This window comes from Schistocerca nitens, chromosome 6 (assembly GCF_023898315.1).
Source record: "Schistocerca nitens isolate TAMUIC-IGC-003100 chromosome 6, iqSchNite1.1, whole genome shotgun sequence".
NCBI classification, from domain to species: Eukaryota; Metazoa; Arthropoda; class Insecta; order Orthoptera; family Acrididae; genus Schistocerca; species Schistocerca nitens.
In genome coordinates, this window is record NC_064619.1 from 69487056 (window position 1) to 69508865 (window position 21810).

Here is a 21810-nt window from a genome sequence, read left to right on the forward strand (position 1 = left end):
AAAGATACCATCACTGTTTGGTAACATGAGGTCCATCAACCGAAAATGGTCCCCAAATGGCCGAACATAACTCTTTCCAGCCAATTATCGATTCAATTCATGTCAACAGAGCCCACACCACTAGAGAGCCATGACCAGCTTGCTCAGTGACACTTGGGTCCATCGTTTCATCGGCTCTGTGGCGCGCTCGAACCCTATCAACAGCTCTTGCTAACTGAAATGGGATTCATCTGACCAGGCCACCGTTTTCAAGTCATCTAGGGTTTAAGCGATATGGTCACCAGCCCTGGAGAGGACCTGCAGGCGATGTGCTGTTACCGAAGGCGGCGGTCGTCTGCTGCCATAGTCCATTAAAGCCAGATTTCGCTGCACTGTCCTAGCAGATACGTTGGTTGTGCGTCGAACATTGACTTCTGCGGTTATTTCATGCAGTGTTGCTTTGTCTGTTGGCACTGAAAACGCTATGCAGACGCAGCTGCTCTAGGTCTTCAAGTGAAGGCCGTTGGCCTCTGCGTTGTCTGCGATGAGAGGTAATGGCTGATATAGGGTATTCTTAGCACATTCTTGACACAGTGTGAAGTATCTGCGCTAGCAAAATAGAAATGCGGAAAACACAAGTCCGAAAACTATTTATTGGACTTACCAAAACCAAAGAATAAAACAGTCTCCAAGAGAACAGACTCAAACCCAACCGCGGATCGTCACAAATGTAGGATAACAAATAATACTAGAAAAGACCATTTCTTCACTTGGAGAGATCACAATGAAACAGTTCTACTATGTCAAGAAGTTTGTCGACTATACCAAGTCCATCTGCAAGAGACTGGCCACCTAGAAGAGGCGTCTATCCGTGGCTGCCAGGGTGGCAGCTCAGCATACTTCCAAGCTGTGCGTAGAACTGCCCTATGCCGGCAGTGCGCCACCCTATAAAGCCCGTTTGGCTGATGTACCTGCCTGAACAATTTGCGATCACGTGCCTGGCGTATCAAAGTAGTTCTTGTGCTAGTTGCGACCTCCTCTGAAGCTGTTCTGCAGGCTTCGCGAACGGGTAGCAGTCCCTCGCGGCCGTTGGTGGAGATCTGTTGTGGTGTGGCCGCCGGTAGATATTTGTGTTGACGGCACAGACGACATAGGTTTTCCTGGTGAGTATACAGCCTGTGATGCAGGCATCCCTTGTTGGTTGGACGTAAAGTGGGATGCCGATGCGGTAGGCGCTAACATGTATGAAGTGGGCGCCACAGCATTGTGGATATCTGAATATTGAATCCGTAACGATTTCCGTAGTGTAATGTACCTTGGCTGTAGCTCCAGCTTCCATTCCGCGTTCAAAGTCTGTTGATTACCGTCGTGCTGCCATAATCACATTGGAAACATATGACAGCTCCACTAGTGCACTGCCCTTTCATTCTGCGTGTATGCGGTACTACAGCCATCTGTACACGTGCATATCGCTATCCGCTGTCACCTCTGTGTATAGCTTGTTGGTGGAGAACTGTCTGCCCAGTTCCCCATGTTTGGTCGTCATCTAATAACAAGGTCTGTCTGGCTCTGAGCACTATGGGACTTAACATCTGAGGCCATCAGTCCCCTAGAACTTAGAACTACTTAAACCCAACTAACCTAAGGACATCACACACATCCATATCCGAGGCAGGATTCGAACCTGCGACCGTAGTGGTAGCGCGGTTCCAGACTGTAGCGCTTAGAACCGCTCGGCCACTCCGGCTGGCAAGGTCTGTCTGAGAGTTGCTTTAAGGAAATATCTGACAAACGCTTGCTTCGGTGACTACTGCACTGCTTGCTATTTACATGTCATTCAGAGGTCGCTAGAAACTGGCGTAGCGCGTAAAACAAATACTGGATCACACAGATGATCTGTTCAGATATTCGCAATATTAATGACTCTATATGCTTATTGTACAGTAGCTAGCTTACAACATTTCATGCTGTAATTTTACGTATTCACGTTCCCTTCTCTTTTATTATCTAGCGTGAGTTAAACGTTAATGATATTCTTCACGGTAAATGCTAACAGCCAGAACAGTTGCAGGATAAAGAATTATTAAAATTCTTGACCAATCTTTATAATCTTGTTAATGATATTCTTGTTTGGCTAATTTTACTGTCTTATTAGACTTTGGCATCTAGTTCGCAATTTGGAAAGCTTGACTGGCGTGGTTCTTATCGTCCTCGAAACCAAAAAAATGGTTCAAATGGCTCTGAACACTATGGGACTCAACTTCTGTGGTCATCAGTCCCTTAGAACTTAGAACTACTTAAACCTAACCAACCTAAGGACATCACACACATCCATACCCGAGGCAGGATTCGAACCTGCGACCGTAGCGGCCTCGCGTTTCCAGACTGTAGCGCCTAGAAACGCACGGCCACTCCGGCCAGCTCCTCGAAACCCTTAGCTTTTGCCTTTCTCTATGTTTTCCTCGTGACTGAGAAAAGTTTAATGTTGCACGTATGTATATGTTTGAACAATGTGCAATGAACTAGTGAGTCTGTCTGTTTGTTTGTGCGTCTTATACATGCCGTGCTGGTTTCAGATTTTAGACCATAGTTTTGGATAAAATGATATACATTTTCTAAAATTAAAGCATTTTAAATAATCTGTAAGCACCGCTACTTACAGCTAGATAGTCGGTGTCTCTGCGTACTATTCTCCTTCCAAAACTAAGACAGATACCCATCGTTATAATACCATCATTTCCAAGGCACTGGAAAGCTAATCAGAAATTAAGAAAGACTATGACACGTCAGTCCCAATGTCAAATTAATTAATGTGATTTGACAACTGGGTACCTCTAGTTGTTGCTTTAAGGAAATTTCCGATGAGTACATAAGCTCCTATTAATCTGTTTTCTATTTGTAACTTAAATTGATGTTGCTAGAAAATGGTTTAGCACTTAGAACAAAAATTGTTTTTAAGACATGGATATGTTCAAAAGATTAGCTATTCAGCCATTATATAGCCAGAGAGCGACACTCCAGTATGCAAGAGAGGGAAATCACTTACAGTAGTCCCGTCTATCGGGTATGTGGAGTATGATAAATGAAAATACACGTGAGATTTCAGAAACTTGTGGCGTTCATTTTGTGAGACATCAGACAGTTTGATGTGAACTCCGTATTATACCTATTTCTTTCCTCTGCCATCACGTGGTGCAAATACCAAGACTTTCACCTTCGTGACATTTTCCTTCTATGTTTGTAATAAATGCGAGCAGTCTTCTACCATTTTTAATCATGCCCGTTCCCTTATTGTTTGTAGTGGACACTGAGAATCCAGCGTGCATTGTTTTTCCAAGACGGTGTCAACAGTTAAAAGAAACCGAGCAGGTGTACCAACATTAAACAACAGAGGACACACGAACTGAACGGACTATCTATTTACCCGAATCAGTGCTTTCTGAAGTATATGGGGAGCGTTAAAGCAACAGTTGATCAGTTCCCGGTAAACACTGCACCATAAGTGTAGGGCAATAACCGCTAGGGGAGGTGTTACAGTCCCAACTTAAAATGAGAGTAAGTCGCAGGACTGCGTCGGTCTCTCAAAATCCTCTAATTATGACGGTATTCCTTTAGTGCTGATTCTTTCCCAATTCTCTTTCTATTGAGCTACATAGGTACAGAACGGGGGGCGAAGGTGACAGTGAACATTGTAAAAGTCACTCCGAAAATTAAAGTCCAGCTTGGCTCTGGGCTCTGAGCACTATGGGACTTAACATCTATGATCATCAGTCACCTAGAACTTAGAACTACTTAAACCTAACTAACCTAAGGACAGCACACAACACCCAGCCATCACGAGGCAGAGAAAATCCCTGACCCCGCCGGGAATCGAACCCGGGAACCCGGGCGTGGGAAGCGAGAACGCTACCGCACGACCACGAGATGCGGGCTAAAGTCCAGCTTCAACTGGGGTTTGGCTCAGATGTGGATACTGCTAATTGGGCTAGTGAGAATAAACGCATTGATGAATCTGGCGAAGTATGAAAACAGTGCTGAAATGCGCTGAAATGTGCAACAGAAATATTTTGTAAAGGTGCATTATAGCTGAACTTCAAACTGATGGAAGAGACATAAAATATAATAGCAAAAAGGAGCAATAACCTTCATTCAAACGAATGGCAATCAAAATTTTGAAGTTCACGAGTTGCCCATGTCATTTGGTGTGAGGATATGTCCACAAACGACTTTTAGACGATCATTGTTAACAATGTAAAGCGAACAATGTCAGCAATACGGTAGCGCAAGTTTGTATTACGACGAAGTGACTTTACCATCATTAGATATTTTACACAATAATCTTTCAGTCATCTGTTATATCCAGTGCTTTAAAAACATCGCACAGTCATGTGCTCGCAATACTGAAAAGTATTATTATTTCAAATTCAAAACTGCTAACAGTTAATTTTCTCCAGAAAAACTAGCAATATGGATACGGAATCTCTGATACTGAGATGCCCCTGGTGGCGCAAGACATGTATCACGTGCTGTATGTTCAAATCGGTTCTGGGTCATGCTATTTCGTGTATTTGCAAGAGTCATCATGCTTCCTCATTTCCAAAAAGAATACACAAAACTTAGTCACACTCAGATGGTTTCACTTAAATGTTCCTAGAAGCTAGAAGTGTTGAGTACTTTTAAGTTGCAGGTCTGACGTAAAAATACCGTGCCACTTTGACACGTAAATCAATCGTAACACCCGAGAATATTTTCCTACATTTTCTACAGTCCGAAGCTCCGTAGCAATGAAGCGTTCTTGTAAATCTGATAGTGGATAAGCATATACGCTACTGTTCATGAAATTTACGTCAGCATGAAGGAGACATGTGATTACATTTAAATTTACTCCACAGATCAGGGACATGACAATGAACAAATGACTAGTTTGACAAACTAGTGGTGAATGGCCGCGCGGTTTGAGGCACCAAGTCACCGATTGCGCGGACACTCCCCTCGTAGGTTCGAGTCCTCACTCGGGCATGGTTGTGTATGTTGTTCTTAGCATAACTTAGTTTGAGTAGTGTGTAAGTCTAGGCGCCGATGATCTCAACAGTTTGATCTCTTAGGAATCCATAAACATTTGAACATTTTTGTGACCGAGCAATAATCGTGTAATTCGAATTCGCGTAAGTCGCGGTCCAATTTTGCATGTAAATACGTACATACAAATTACTTTTATATGGGACCACAGACTATAGAAAACAAAGGAACTTAGAAAAAAAGTGTTTAATAAAATGTTCAACAATACGACAAATTATGTTACTGTACAATATTATACATTGCAACAATGCAAACTGTAGTTATTTTGACCTAAAAGTCCTCATAAAAGTTAACAGTGTTATACGAAGAGTCAATTTTTTTCTTCTTACTCAGAAATTTCACATATCCCGCTAATAAATATTTATTCTCCATTTTATATCAGAAATGCGCATTTCGTTGCAGTCTATTTTTTTCTGAAATTTGTAGCCCATTTTCAAATGCACCCAGGCGTTCTGTCAAATTTGTAAGCCTCATTTGATTTTCTAATTGAACTCGGCCCAAAGAAACAGATTTTTCAGTGTTTTGCTCTTGCTCAAGCGTTTGTATGAGCTCATCAATCGTCAGCTCCTTACAGTCGAGTCATGAATTATAGAACAAACAAGCATCAATTGACATCATTCAATTTTTTGTTCGAGCCACACGTTGGCTGCGCCAGTGTAATATTGCTGGTATTTAAGAAAAATAAAAATAATGTAATATTGTATTTTATAGCTTCTGCTGGCGGCAAAGCTTCTGAAATGGTAAAATGGTGTACAGAAAATTTTTACTTGTGGGTAATGAAATTATACATTCTGCCAACCAGTATCTGATTCTCATCAGACCGACGACATTGTTTAGAGGCCAGTAACCGATCTCAGAATTAGGCATTTTGCGTAATTACATTACACGGATACTGGTAGAAAAGACCGGTAAAATAGACGCTGAAATAAAAGTTTGATAAATTAATAGCAAGTAGAACACTAGTAGCGTTTGTCTGCATGATGCAAAAGTTCTAAAATGTAGGATAATAATTTGAGATGTGGAGTTAATGGAAAAGGAAAGTAGATTCTTAATTCCAAACGGCTTTTGTAATTAAATTAGCGTAATTACTCGGCCAAAACTTATAGATACGAGAGTGATACTTACGTTTTGTGAAACAGCCATCGAAAACAAACGAGAGAGGTAGGAAGCTCACAACTCCTGCTTTTATATAATCCAAAAACAAATCAGGCGACTGCCTACAACTTGCTTTACAGTTTCGATACATAACCATTTCTCTGGAGCATTCTCTACCGGAACAGGGGAAAAAATCGTGACCTTGCCTCCTTCCTTACTTTACAGATTTATTTATACAGAGAAAATTTATTCTTAATGTATTTTAGCCTTAATTAAACAATTCAGGCATGATCTATTTACTATGCAAAAAGCAACATTACACGTAACGTCTGCGTCACGGTATACGCGATGTGGTGACGTGCGTTATCATGAAGCAACAGCAGCTCCCATCGTCGCACTTTTCAGTCTACAACGGTGTTTTTTGACACACATTCATTCTGCTATGGAAGTCTGCCGGTGTCTGTCCTTCGGCAACATAGAAAAGAATAACAGCTCGTTGATCCTGTTTGGACGCATTTGGTTATAACATCGCAATAGTTTACGCGGCTACTTTCACCGCACACTCTTTGGTAAGACACTAATGCCAATCCTCTTGTAATTCGCTGGCAAGATGTCGCTGTTTGTATACCTGCAAGGGAGTTGCTCTACGTTCCATATACGCCACAGTAACACCGTCAAAGGGAAATTTTCGATCGCCGCCTTATAATTAATGTAAGTTACGAATACAGTAAAGGTTTATTTCCCACTAAGATCAGAGGTTGGATTGAATTCTTGAACCAACCGTACAGTGGTGCAGAATTGGGTGCAGGTTTTACACGGTGCAGCCATCCACGCTGGGGGACTTTCGTTTGCGAGAATGCGACGAAAATAACTTCTCTTGAGACACAAAGCCAATAAAAATAACACGAGCTTGCCCTCCAACTCCATAATATAATGTCCAAGGCTCTAGGGTCGTAAGCGAAGGTGGTGTTACAATACTTACAGAACGGTAATTTCTTTATCAAAATGACTGTGGCTTTAATATTTATCCGTTTACTTTGGTATCGGACATAATTACTTTCTTAAATTTAATTTATGATCCTTCAGTGCCTCATTTCAGTCTTTGAATGACGATAATATTTTGGGAGCAAAGTAAAGTGCTGATTTAATTCACAAGTATTTCCTACAGTTCGAGGGCCAAAGCAAACCACGGGCCTCTTCTTAGCTTTTGCTAAGGGCGCTGTGCCGACTTTATCAGGTACTATTGTTGCTGCTAGAGGTCGCAGCGAAGAGCACTAAATTTTTCATCCCGCACATCTCCAAATCACCGAATAATTTAATCATTCACCTTCTTAATTTACTGTATACGCAAAATAACCAATGTGAGTAACCTGTACTGGTGTGTGTATTATCGTAAATGCAAACCTAGGAATGTGAGCTGACAATCTAAATGTGCTACTGAGCTCAAAGCCGCTTCATTTACATATAATTGAATGTAATTCTGTGTGTGTGTATGAAAACCGATATCATTCATAAGCAAATAAATAAACAAACCAATCATTTCACGCTCAGTAGACTTGGTCAGTGCAAACTGTTTGAAAAAAAAGTAACTGAATAAAAAAACAAACTAGTCTGTAATGTCGGCCTATATAAGAGTGTAACATGAAACACACGAAAATTTCAGCACTGACATATGGCCCCAGTAAAATAAAGAAATTGACAGAACCTATATTGCTAAAAGGAAACGATACAATCACGTATTACGAATCGCAGCTGCAAAATGAAGTACTGACAGAAACATGTAATCTCTCCTCTTGTTCTAATCCCAGTTATTGTTCACAATAAACATATCTAAACATCGAGGGGATCCAAGATTACAATAAACTTTCTAGTTTACTTAGCTTTTCGTGTAGAGTTTTTTTTTTTTTTTTTTTTTTTAGTCTAGCGATCTGATTCTTGAAGCTGATATTCTTACATTTTAGGTCCTTATGGTGGAATTGATCTAAATAAATATGAAGATTGTCGTTGCAGCATTTTTGTTGTTGCGTTAATTTATTTTGTCACACTTTAGTATATCATACAGTCTTTTGGATTTTCACATTAACAAAGCCGAAATTACATTGCTCCCATAAAATACAAAAATACGTCCGATCACGTCAGAGGCCTGCTTACTACTGCTTCACTCCGTGGAAATAACAATATTCCAAAGGGTTTACAAGTTTTATTTACAAACGAATTTCTATTAGTTTAGATTATTATTTCATAAATGAATCCATAAATAAATAAATACATAATAAACAGTACTATATTGCGTAATAACGAGATAGAAATTTTAAGTGCGCCAAATAATTCATAATTTCAAATGTTTCTATGAAAATTATTTCTAACTGTACATTCAGAGATACTATTTATCGACTGTAACATCAAAAATAAAGTAATTCGTTTTCATAAATTTTAGGTTGAAATATAACATATTGTGTATAAAATTATATGAAAATTTTGGAAAAAGCCGCTGAGATAATATGGACCTGCCCAAAATTCGAAAATTAATACTGGTATTGACAACTACTGTTGAGGAAAAGTAATACTAGATGAGGATGTCCCGTTACAAACAGCAACACAGTACTGCTAAAAACTAACTACAGCTGGTCAAGGGAAATCGGTTCATAATCTTGATACAGAATGCTAATGAAACACATTATTTAACCTTTAAGTACTAAAATTTCTGTTAGGAAGGAACCTATCAAAGAAAACAATTGTAGACTCTAATATGAAAATTCATTTAATCTGATAACTTCCATGGTGCAACATTAAATTAACTCAGAAGATCAATCAAATAATTATCAAAAATTCAACTATGGGGAGCGTGAAGTGGACCAACAATACAAATTTACAAACATGAAAATCATCAAATAATACCTTGCTCTTCATTTACAAACTTTGTTTATGTCAGTATGCTATCGAGCCATTGTTCTAAGTCATCTTTCCTCTTCGTAATAAATTTGCAACTCACATAGTTCGAAAAGTGCGTTCACGCATTACACTGTACACTCAACGAAATCGGCCTCTGCTACACACCGCAGCTATCAACTACTGACTGTCAAAGATTCTACGAGCAGCAGACACAGATACAGTTGCCTAACAACTGTTTCTCTGACCACAATACTTCAAATATGACATTTTCCTTTACAAATATTAACACATCCAATAAGGTTATCAAAAAATAGCAGTCTTACTCCAAATTTCTTTTTGGTCTCCTATCCTTCCTGGTTTTGGGTTTTAGTGAGCCGTGCACCCGTCGGCGAGACGAAAACTTGCACAGAGAAACCGCTCCGCCGCCAGTTCGTTTCACAGTAGTGGTGCTACTGGCAGAAGTGGCGTCGGAACCGACGACTCTGTAATTTATTCATCCCCGAATAACTCGCCTTTATCTGGCGCGTCGCGATACGGCGCGGGCAAGTTCTTTAATTGCGGGGAGTGCGCTATCAGTTTGTGGCTGCCGCCGCCGCCGACGGTGGCAGATTGGCACCGCGTCGCAGCCCTCAGCCCTGAGGCCCCAGCCGCGCCGACTTCCCTCAGGCCGCCGCACGTTTTAAAGGAGCATTCTGAAGAGATTTTAATTTTAGATGAAGCGGAAGTGCCCCGGCAGATTACTGCGCCATTACAGGAACTCGTCCCGCTATTTACTTCATGCTTTTGGCTTCTGGCAAATGGCAGGCCTTCGAGGGGCGGGTACACAGGTTTGCCGATGGAGAGCCGGTCGTAAGGTCGCTGCACTGCGCCGGATGCGCGGACACCCGCCGCGGATGGCGGCAGCCAATGGATTCTTAAAAGTTTCCCCGCGCTTCACGATTGCGTAGCTGCGGCATCATCTCGCGAGCCGAAGCGACGCAGTCTGCCTCCCCGTCGGTGCGTGTCGCTCACTTGAAACGGCGTCCTGCTCAGATAAAGCCAGTCATAAAATGTAAAAGTTACAGCCGGTAAAACCACGTGAGTCTGGAAACTGTAAAAGAGAGGCTGTAAGACAACTCAAGTGTTCCACGAATATCCTGCAAAAGGTACTAGATTACAGTACAGTATGATGACAGATAATCTACCCTACGTTGGTAAAATGCGAACTTCGCCGCTACCATAAAATCGTAAATTTCGTTAACATATCAGATCAAAATAAATTCAGTGATACAAAAATGTTTGTAGCAGGCATATTAGTAGCGAGTGTAATTATAGCAAGTGGTCGCACACAAATAATTTACGAACGTTTACAGAAGTACATATTGGCGTATCGGGTAGTGGAAAAGAACGGATCATACGCCTCGCAACGGGAGTCATACAAGATTAGCATTACGTAACTCTCTCTCTAACATTTCTCTCTCTCTCTCTCTCTCTCTCTCTCTATATATATATATATATATATATATATATATATATATATATATATATATATTCGAGGCCACTTTGGCGACGTGAGCTTCGATGATGATGAAATGATGAGTAGGACCACACACACACACACACACACACACACACACACACACACACACACACACACACACACACACACACAGAGAGAGAGAGAGAGAGAGAGAGAGAGAGAGAGGGCGGAGAGGGAGAGAGAGAAAGGATAGAGAGAGAGAAAGGATATATATATCTCCTTTCTCTCTCTCTATCCTTTCTCTCTCTCCCTCTCCGCCCTCTCTCTCTCTCTCTCTCTCTGTGTGTGTGTGTGTGTGTGTGTGTGTGTGTGTGGTCCTACTCATCATTTCATCATCATCGAAGCTCACGTCGCCAAAGTGGCCTCGAATAAAAAGGGTTTGCTGCACGTGGCCGAATTACACAGAAGGGGACTTCGCGCCAGAAATGCAACACGTATATTTTTCCTGTTAAATGTATTAAATAAATAACAGCGTTACTGAAGCTACCGTCTCCCTTCGACAGACATTTTATCTGGATTTGACAGAGATTGTTGCGTAGACCATTTAACCCCAGTTTGGCTTTTTATGAATTGACTGTGAGTATTCTTATCTGTTATTTACTAAAATCTTTTTTAACTTCAGATATACACAGCACTGTTTACTTCATTTTTCCCCGTCTTCCTTCTCCTTAACATGAAACTATAAGCTGCGAAACCGGTCGCTGTTATGTAACACGTGTTGCGGTTGTTCATGGGTCAAGATACACTCATGTGACAAAAGTCATACGACGCCTCCTAATGTCGTGTCGGACCTCGTTTTGCCCGGAGTTGTGCAGGAACTTGAGGTGCTATGGACTCAACAAGTCGTTACAAGTCCCTTGCAGGATTATTGGGCTGTCTTACCTCTATAGCCATCCATCATGACGAAAGTGTTGCCAATGCAGGATTTCGAACACGAACTGACCCCTCCTTTCTGTCCCATAAATGTGTGATTGGATTGAAGTCGGCCCATCTGAGCAGCCAAATCACTCGCTCGAAATGACCAGGATGTTCTTAAAACCAATCGCGAACAATTGTGGTCCAGTGGCAAGGCGCATTTCCATCCACAAAAATTCCATTCTTGTCTAGCTGCAAATGGTTTCAAGTAGCCGAACATAACAAATTGCAATCAACGATGGGTTCAGCTGAAGCAGAGGACCCAATCCATTACATGTAAACACAGTCCATACCATTATGGAAAAGCACCAGCTTGCACAGTGCCTTGTTGACGACATGGGAACATGGCTTCGTGAGATTCGCGCCACACTTGACCCTTAGCTCTTACCACTTGATATCTGGACTCATCTAACCAGGCCACATTTGTAAAGTCGTCTAAGGTCCAACTGATATGGTCACAAGCCCATGAAAACGCCCTGTAGGTGATGCTGTGCTGTCATCAAAGGCTCTCGAGTAAGTCGTCCGCTGCCGTAGCCCAATAACGACAAATGTCGTCGCTGAGTCCTAACGGATACGTTTTTCACACGTCCGGCAGTCATTTCTGCGGCCGTTTCACGCAGTATTGCCTGTCTGTTAGCACTGACGACTGTACGCAAACGCCACTGCTCTCCGTCGTTAAGTGAAAGCTGTCGGCCACTGTGTTGACCGTGGTGAGTGCTAATGTCTAAAATCTGGTATTCTCGGCACACTCTAAGGGTTGTGGATATGGGAATATTGAATTCCCTAAAAATTTTCGAAACGCAATGTCACATGCATCTAGCTCCAATTCCCATTGCCCGCATCTCGTGGTCGTGCGGTAGCGTTCTCGCTTCCCACGCCCGGGTTCCCGGGTTCGATTCCCGGCGGCGTTAGGGATTTTCTCTTCCTCGTGATGGCTGGGTGTTGTGTGATGTCCTTAGGTTAGTTAGGTTTAAGTAGTTCTAAGTTCTAGGGGACTGATGACCGTAGATGTTAAGTCCCATAGTGCTCAGAGCCATTTGAACCAATTCCCATTCCACGTTCATCGTCTGTTAATTCCCGTAGTGCGGCCAAAATCAAGCCAAAACCTTTTCACTTGAATCACCTGACAAGGGAACCTCCCCATCGCACCCCACCTCAGATTTAGGTACAAGTTGGCACAGTGGATAGGCCTTCATAAATTGAACACAGATCAATTGAGAAAACAGGAAGAAGTTGTATAGAACTGTTAAAAAATAAGCAAAATATACAAACTGAGTAGTCCATGGGCCACATAGGTAACATAATGGACAATCTGAGCACAGGAGCGGCGTGGTCCCGTGGTAGCGTGAGCTGCTGCGGAACGAGAGGTCCTTGGTTCAAGTCTTCCCTCGAGTGAAAATTTTACTTTCTTTATTTTTGCATAGTTATTATCTGTCCGTTCGTTCATTGACGTCTCTGTTCACTGTAATAAGTTTAGTGTCTGTGTGTTGCGACCGCATCGCAAAACCGTGCGATTAGTAGACGAAAGGACGTGCTTCTCCAATTAGAACCGAAAACATTTGATCGCAAGGTCATACGTCAACCGATTCCTCTACAGGAAAACACATCTGATATATTCTATACGACACTGGTGACGGCATGTGGGTCACATGACAGGAATATGTTGTCTACCCACCTAACTTGTACACTTGGCGAGTGGGTAAAAAGATTCTTCTACCTTGCCAGATTTAGGTTTTCATGTGGATGTGATAATCACTCCCAAAAAAGTGATGAAAACATAATGGTTTGTCACATAAACTGAAAATAAAAAATTAAACTTTTCGCACGATGGAAGATTTGAACCAAGGGCCTTCCGTTCCGCAGCTGCTCACGAGACCACGGCGCACCTGCGATCTCAATGTTCTTGATATTGCCTATCTTCCCATGAACTACTCAGTTTGTATATTTTGCTTATTTTTTCACAGTTCCACACAACTTCTTCCTGTTTTCTCAATTGATCTGTGTTCAGTTTTTCTAGGCCTATCCACTGTGCCAACTTATAACTAAATCTGAGGGGGTTGCGATGGGGAGGTTCCCTTGTGAGTAAAAATAACAACTCTATCTACCCCTTTATACATTGTGTACGCCTTATTACCGCCATCTGGATACGAGTATATAGCTTTCCAATAACTTTCGTTATCTCAGTATATATCTGTGTAGCCGTGGTATAAAGTGTTTTGTTACAGTGTAAAAACTATAACTTTGGCGTAGCAGCTAGGTCACAGCTGACGCATTAAGCTGGCACACTTGTAGAGCAAATGACTTCCGCCCGCAACTTCCCCCGCTCACGGAACGCCGCCGTAGCGACAGCGGCGTTACCGCGGGAGCGCTGATGAGACTGCCGCAAGGGATGACTGGCCCTTTTCTTTTTACTCACTCCGCTCCTCTCGGCACCCTGTTCCGAGCTTCCCCTGGACCCTTTACACTCGCCGTGCCGCCTTTTCCAAAGCTTTCCCCTTTTCTTTCGGCACTCTGCTCCGAGCCTATCTCCAGGCGGGCGGCAGGCAGGCGTCTGTAAAAGACAATTTTCCACTTTCCATGTGATTTTCACAGTCAATTTAACGGGGAGAGGCAGATAAGATTTCGCCGGCGCTCGCGAGCAGCCGCGACGTCGGAATTGCTGCTGCAGGCGCGCGCACCACTGTGCGGCCGACTCGGCGGCTTGCGGAGGGCGCCGCCCTAGAAAGGGCTGTGGGAGGGGAGTGCTACCGCTGTGCAGGGTCGCTCCCGGAGTAATGACGCGCCGGCGAGGTGCCGGCCGCCCGGCAGGCAGTCCTACCGTATCTCCCCGAGGGCCGTCTTCGAGGCTGTCGAGGAACATTCAGTCACTGCAAACAGTGGACAGCGATTGCTGTTGGGGGCTCTGGGCTTCCAGGAAGAACATTCAGCTGCCGAACACGGTGATTACAGCTGTAGATACAACTATCGCACAGTAAATTAAGGGCATATTCTAATTTTCTTTGCTCAAAAAATGTAAAATATAACTCCGTGGAATTTATTGTGGGATGAAATGTGCAACCACCTAATGAGAAAGACAGATGTCTTAATTAACGATTAAAATTAGGTCTTGCCACAACGTTGGTTTCAATAGCGTCCTTGGTAACTCAACAGAAAACAAACATTTTCGATTTATTTGAGAAAAAGTACCACCACAGCTGTATCTTGAGAATGTCTTTATTCTGTCACACGACTACCGGCAGCACGTTACCACTATCCGTAGGCTCCGTCACTGCCAAAATAGTATTTGATTTCCTTGGCGCATTTACTGTAGGGTTCTAGCGCACGGTGTCTAGCTTTCATCAGCAATATATTACTCGACACGGCGTTGTCTCCAACTGGCGCATAGCACACATGGGCTAGTTTTCATCAGCAATATGTACTCGACACCGCGTTGTCTCCAATTAGAGACAACTTGGTGTCGGTTATAGACCCCTGACGAAACTAGTCCACGTGTTCTAGTAACAAGGATTTCATAGTAAATGCGCCAAGGAAATCAAATATTCTTTTGGCAGTGGTGGAGCCTGTGGACGGCGGTAATGTGCCGCCGGAATTGTCGTTTGATGGAAAAAAGTAATACGTTCTCCAGATACACCTGTGGTGGTGCTTTCTTTCATATATTCCATCAGCTGAAGTCCATCGTCCATGCAATAACATGGACATTTATCAATTTCCAATTTATTACCGTTGAATTTCAGTGCTACAATACACTACCGCAAAATGAAAAAACAACACTATGAAATAATGAACGGAAGTTAAATGAACCAATACACAGCTGTAATTGATGATTTCCTTATCGTCACAACCGATATCGAAGGATTAAAATGTCATCCTCAGGTGAACTAGGAAAGGATCTCATGTAACGCATACAAGAATCTTTTAAAAATTGTGTAAAATATTTTTAATTTTTTCGACGCTTTTAAGAATTTTTTTCAAATATTGTTATAGGCTCTGTCTAAAGTATTAATACAGTCAGCGAAAATCAAAATTAAAATGTACTTGCACCACTGTCACATTAGCTCACCAAGTAATCAAAAATCAAACCCCTGAAGAGGGGAAGTCGTGAAAACAAATAAAACAGGACATGGAGTTGAATAGTACGGTGTCTAACTACGAGAAAAAAACTGTACATAAGTACAATTAATCAAAAAGAAAGACATAAATAGGGAAATATCAAAACTGGGTCTTCAAACGAGCTAACTTTTTAAATGATTCTTACAGTATTTTAATCACATTTACTGTATGTAATCCTTTTCTTCTTATGTAGTTCACCTGAGGATGCTACTTTAATGCTGCGAAACCGGTTGTGAAAATAAAGAAACTACAACTGTCATCTGGCTTATTTTTCTTCCTTCATTATGAAGTTTAACAGGTGTAGCTGCCCGTGTTACAACGTTCTATGAGAAAACTATGAATTCGTTGACCCTGGAGAGGGAAGTTTTATTTACATACTCTTGAGGACATACACAACAAAGGATCACACCTACAGAGCCATACGTATCACGTACAGTCATCAGGGCATGTGGAATGTCAGCGCTGGTATTCTGAATGCCCTCCTTTTGCAGCAATGCAGCTACGGTCGCAGAGGTGACGTATGTAGTCTTTTGGAATGGCCTGCCATGGTATTTCCACCTAATGCCTGGTGTTGCAGACCGCGCAAGATGACTATTCATCCGGTCTGAAGCATACAAATCTGGGGCTCCCGCAACTAGGGTAGCTGGCGTACACCATGGGGAGCGGGTTATGTGGCACGACATACATGTGGGTGGTCCACGTCCTCGTATTAAAAGCACATCGTATTCTCGGTGCACGGACAGTAGTCCGACGGTTGAATTAGGGTTTGGATGTACTGTGCACTCTTCAGTGTTCCCTCTATGATCACCAGACAACAGCGGTTGTTGTATGACTGGCTCCCCACACCAAGACGTCAGGTATTGGCCTGTGCGGCTCTGTCGTACAATCTCCACAAGTTGTATGACATAACAGTATTCTCCAATGTATAAAAGAAAGGAACGCATCAAATCTGAAGATCAACGCTTAGCGATAGAACATTGATAGTTACAACCTGATCGTTATCGCTCGAGCATTTACTGTTTATAACAGCGATCGGGGAAAAAAGCCAACGTTTCACTGTAGTTAACCGTAATTTAGTATTCTTGAATTGTCTGAAAGGATGTAGATTGCAGAGTAAAAACGATCACCATCTCCAAAACGAGCGAAAGTTGAATGTTGTAGCTGAATGTAATGACTCTGAAATGACGAAAGTACTGGACAATGCGGCAACCGAACAAAATGCATTCACCTGTGCTTATATGTGGAAAACGCGCAGAAAATGAGTATTGAACACGTTAATTTGGAATGCAATGATGGTGATTAAATTATGAAACCAATAATTTGCAACAACTAGCAACACGTCGTAGAAGTAAATCACTTCCAGTTTGAACTGATTTGGTGCAGCAGTAGTGCTATACTTTATGAACAAATATAGTTACTATTACTTCTTATAACAATAACAACTTGACTGAAAACAAATTATAAACTTAACTCAGTGTGTTTTCCTTCAACTATTTCTTTCATTCACAACCTTCACGGAAGTTAAGGCGAGGAGGATATGGACAGGACCAGTGGCAGCCGCTGAGGCATTCAGTTTGTGGTGCTAAAAAAATCTTAGTTTGGTAGCATCGAACGTATTACGGAACTTTGACGATAATTCATATTTTTCATAAGATAATATTTCAAACAAAACGTATAGAGAGACAGAAATAAACACTTATAACAACTGCGCCTTTCTTATGCACAGGAAGAAATTGATATATAAGTGTAGAATACGATAGCAAGTGTTTGTATAGGACAGAGAGAGAGAGAGAGAGAGAGAGAGAGAGAAGTTGCCTTAGCTATCTTTTCCGCATTTCTGCATGAGATATAAAACGTGGCACTAACTCCAAAAATCTCTCTTGCACACACAAATGCACACACGCGCGCACATGTCAACAGTACAATTCTACCACGTAACGACACCACAAACCTCAGCTAACAGTCGCTCTCTAGCCGTTACCACATGATTTATGTGCTCCGCTTTGCTTTGAGTTGTGCTTGCTGGTTGTTTCCTTTTCTTATTCTGTAGTGAGTGCAGAGAGCAATCTTGCTCTGTCACAGGGTTCGAATAAGTCCCTCACAATGCCAGATAGAATCAGCGATCCATATATATATATATATATATATATATATATATATATATATATATAATTACGTCGGTTCTGCATTCCCAGGAACGTACAACACGGACATAGGCTGCCAACCCTGTGAGAGCGAGGCGTGGCTTATCCCTCCCACTCCGCTCTTCTCCTCTCGACAGCCAGAACTCCTCGTTTGTTTCAAGTTCGTGGCCGACTGCCAGAAAAATGTCCGCTACAACATGAGTGCCAGTGCAAGAAATAATAGAGCATGTATAAATTATTCGAACTTGTAATCTTGATTTTGCAAACTAAATTTAATCAAATTACCAACATTTAAAACTAAAAGCACTGTGCTAACCAAAAGCAGCAACTCCATGACTTTGGGAAGACAGCTTCAAAATAATGAGTATGAACGACATTGGAAATCGATTCGTCGCTTCTCTTTGTTGGAAAATAAATGTGTCATCTCAGATTGAAATGTTCAATTGTACACACGAATGACTTTTCACAGGATGGCATCCCTAAGGCACTCAGTCATTCTTCTTTCATGGTGTTTCGTAGGAACGTTTTAATTCTCTTGAGCTGTGAAAAGCACCGCTCAACTTCTGATGTCGAGGTAGGTGTCGTGATTAGCAGTTTCAAAACTGTAACACTCTCGTCGAATGTGTCACAAAATTCTTCCCCTCGAATCAGCGAAAGAAATGCAACTGCTCTGAATTCACGCCTAGCATAGAAGACTTGAAGTTCACCTTCAAATTTCTTTTTTCCCGAAATGTAAACGTGTCTTTAATTTCAAGGTATTTGTCAGGAAAATCTGTGATGTACTTGTCAAACTGATTTATATCAAATACGTTGACTGCAGTAAGGTGTCCAGTGAATTGAAAACGTAGTTTTATTTCAGAATTGCTGGCATCGCACACTTCCAAAGCATCTCTTTTTTTAAAACTTCCTGGCAGATTAAAACTGTGTGCCAGAACAAAACTCGAACTCGGGACCTTTTCCTTTCGCGGGAAAGTGCTATACCATCTGAACTACCCAAGCACGACTCACGCCCGTCCTCACAGCTTTACTTTGGCCACTACCTCGTCTCCTACCTTCCAAGCTTTACAGAAGCTATCCTGCGAACCTTGCAGAACTAGCAGTCCTGAAAGAAAGGATATGCGGAGACATGAAATAACCACAGCCTGGGGGATGTTTCCAGAATAAGACTTTCACTCTGCAGCGGAGTTCGAGTCTCGGTCTGGCACACAGTTTTAATCTGCCAGGAAGTTTCATATCAGTGCACACTCCACTGCAGAGTGAAAATCACATTCTCATCTCTTTTTTAGCCCATCAATAAACCGTGGCTTCTTGGCAGGCATCGTTTCACCATTTTCGATACTAATCTTGTTAAGGATGGAGTCAATGTCATTTCTGATGTTTTGGATTACCGCTTCAAAGTTCTGGTTGTCCTGCGTTGCTGTGGTCGGTTCGGTTATCTTCTTCTGAAGCTGACTAAAAAGTACGTCTTATAGAGAAATGATAGCCAGAAAATGTATTAGTTATCTTGCTGTCTTTGTTTGAATGAAAAAGGTTTTTCAATAGTTGGAGACAGTTACGCTCTCACTTCGTTCAGTGACTTCCATAACAGTAATAAGATGTACCCTGTTTTCAAAAACATCATTTACTACTGGCAAATGGTAATTCTATCTCGTCGTACACACATGGCGCAAGATGGCTGTCAACTGTTTGTCTATATTGTGAATCTAATTTCTGCTGAATGTTGGTTTTGCCTGGAGATGAAAGACTAAGCGCATTATTCATGTGTCGCTTTGACATTTCATGTACTTTCATTTTAGACCATATATGCCCAATATCAGTTATTCTGGTCTTATACTGATGAACATCTCCCTCCAAATAACACACATGGAAAACAAAAAACAGTGTTTCTTTCTTCACATCCAATATTCCATTTCTACTTTTGGTAAATTTCAGGACTGAACTTACCGTTGTGGCGTAACAAGACAGCCACGCCACTCGGAAGTAGCCGAAAGGCACGCGTTAACTCACGCAGGCTAGTAGATAGGTCTGAAACAGGATACGTAATGAATGCTATAAAGAAAAGGTACATCGCTCATGACGATACAAGTGAGACTTTTTAGATACAAGCTATGTAATGCTAATGGCGCCTTGCTAGGTCGTAGCCATTGACTTAGCTGAAGGCTATTCTAACTATCGGCTCTGCAAATGAGCGAGGCTTCGTCAGTGTGCATCGCTAGCTACGTCGTCCGTACAACTGGGGCGAGTGCTAGTAAGTCTCTCGAGACCTGCCGTGTGGTGGCGCTCGGTCTGCGATCACTGTCAGTGGCGACACGCTGGTCCGACATGTACTAATGGACCGCGGCCGATTTAAAGCTACCACCTAGCAAGTGTGGTGTCGGGCGGTGACACCACATTCCTCCCCCGTAAATCGGCGAACGGTCGTGTTATAAGGCTTCCGCCCGCCGTGGGGAGGACCCCATGTCGACGTATGCGATGAGGTGGGGAGCCTAACAACAGGCGAGGCTGTGCCACCCGCACCCTGCCATTCGGTCCGAGGGGAGCTAGGAAACGCCTGAAAACCTAGTCCAGGATGCACGTCAACATGCGGTGTATGCGCCCGTAGAGATACAGGAGGGGCCGATGGGTCGACCTCCATCGAGCCGGAGCGCCCGACTGGCGAAGACGACAGATGGTCTGGAGCGGGCAAGAGTTCCATGCGGGAGGACAGCTGGTCACGGGAAGCGATCGGCGGCGCGTGACCCAGGGAGGCGCTAGGCGGTTGCAGCGACGTGTCCACTGCGGGCGGCGCCGGCGGGTGAACAGGCGGCGGCGGCGGCGCGTCGCCATGGGGCAAAATGGAAGGCAGCGTCGGTAACACCTGGGGATGAGGCGAGCCAGTAGATGGGTCCCCAGGGCGCTGACCGGACGGCACCGTCGCTGAAAGCAGACGGGGAGCGGCAGAACCCAGGCGACGACAGAGGCGCAGCTGATTGAGATGCCGAAGCACCTCACCAGAGGCCCCCAAAACCAAATACATAGGGCGGCCGAGGCAGCGAAGAATGCGCCCCGCGAGTCAACGCTGTGAACCGCGATAGTTGCGATAATAGACAACGTCGCCCGGAGCAAAAGCAGGTGTCTGCCGCTGCACAAGAACCTGATGCGGCGGATGCAGCAAAGACATCAAGGTTCGATGAGGACGACCGTGCAACAACTCAGCCAGCGAGCAACCATCTCGGGGCTGAGAGCGATACGAAGACAAAAAGAGCAACAACGCGTCCTCCCGAGAATGCGACTCTTTCGACTTCAACATCTGTGACTTGAAAGTCCGGACCAATCGTTCAGCGGCACCGTTCGACTGAGGCGAAAACAGCGCGGATGTCAGATGTTGAATACCATTGGCCATGCAGAATGACTGAAATTCTGCAGACATGAATTGAGGGCCATTGTCGGAAACAATAGTCTGTGGAAGACCTTCAATGCAAAATATAGCGGATAACGCTTGGATCGTAGCAGATTACGTCGTGGAAGACATCCGGACAACAAAAGGAAAATTACTGAAAGAATCGACCACAACCAACCATCGAGCATTCCAGAACAGACCAGCAAAATCGATGTGCAAGCGTTGCCAAGGGGAAGTGTCTTTCGGCCATGCAAAGAATTTTCGCGGCGGTGCGGATTGTTGTTCGGCACACGCCATGCAAGAAGAGCACATATTCGTAATCGCAGCATCGATTCCAAACCAAGTACAGTGCTGACGAGCAAGTTGTTTCGTTCGCACTATACCCCAATGCCCTTGGTGAAGAAGCCGTAAGACAGAGGACTGTAACGAACGTGGGACCACGACTCTGGACTGATCATTATCAGAACGCAACAACAAAACACCACGTCGTACAAAAAGTCTCTCCTTGTGAGCAAAAAATCGGCGAACCAACAGATCCTCGATCCGTGACTGTGACAAGGGCCATTGCGTAGCAACAAAACGCAAAACAGGAGCAAGGACAGGGTCAGCAGCTGTGGCTGTAACTACACAACGAAAATCAATCGGAAACGATTCGACCACGTCATCGGTTTCCGCATCAATGAACATGCAAGCAAGTT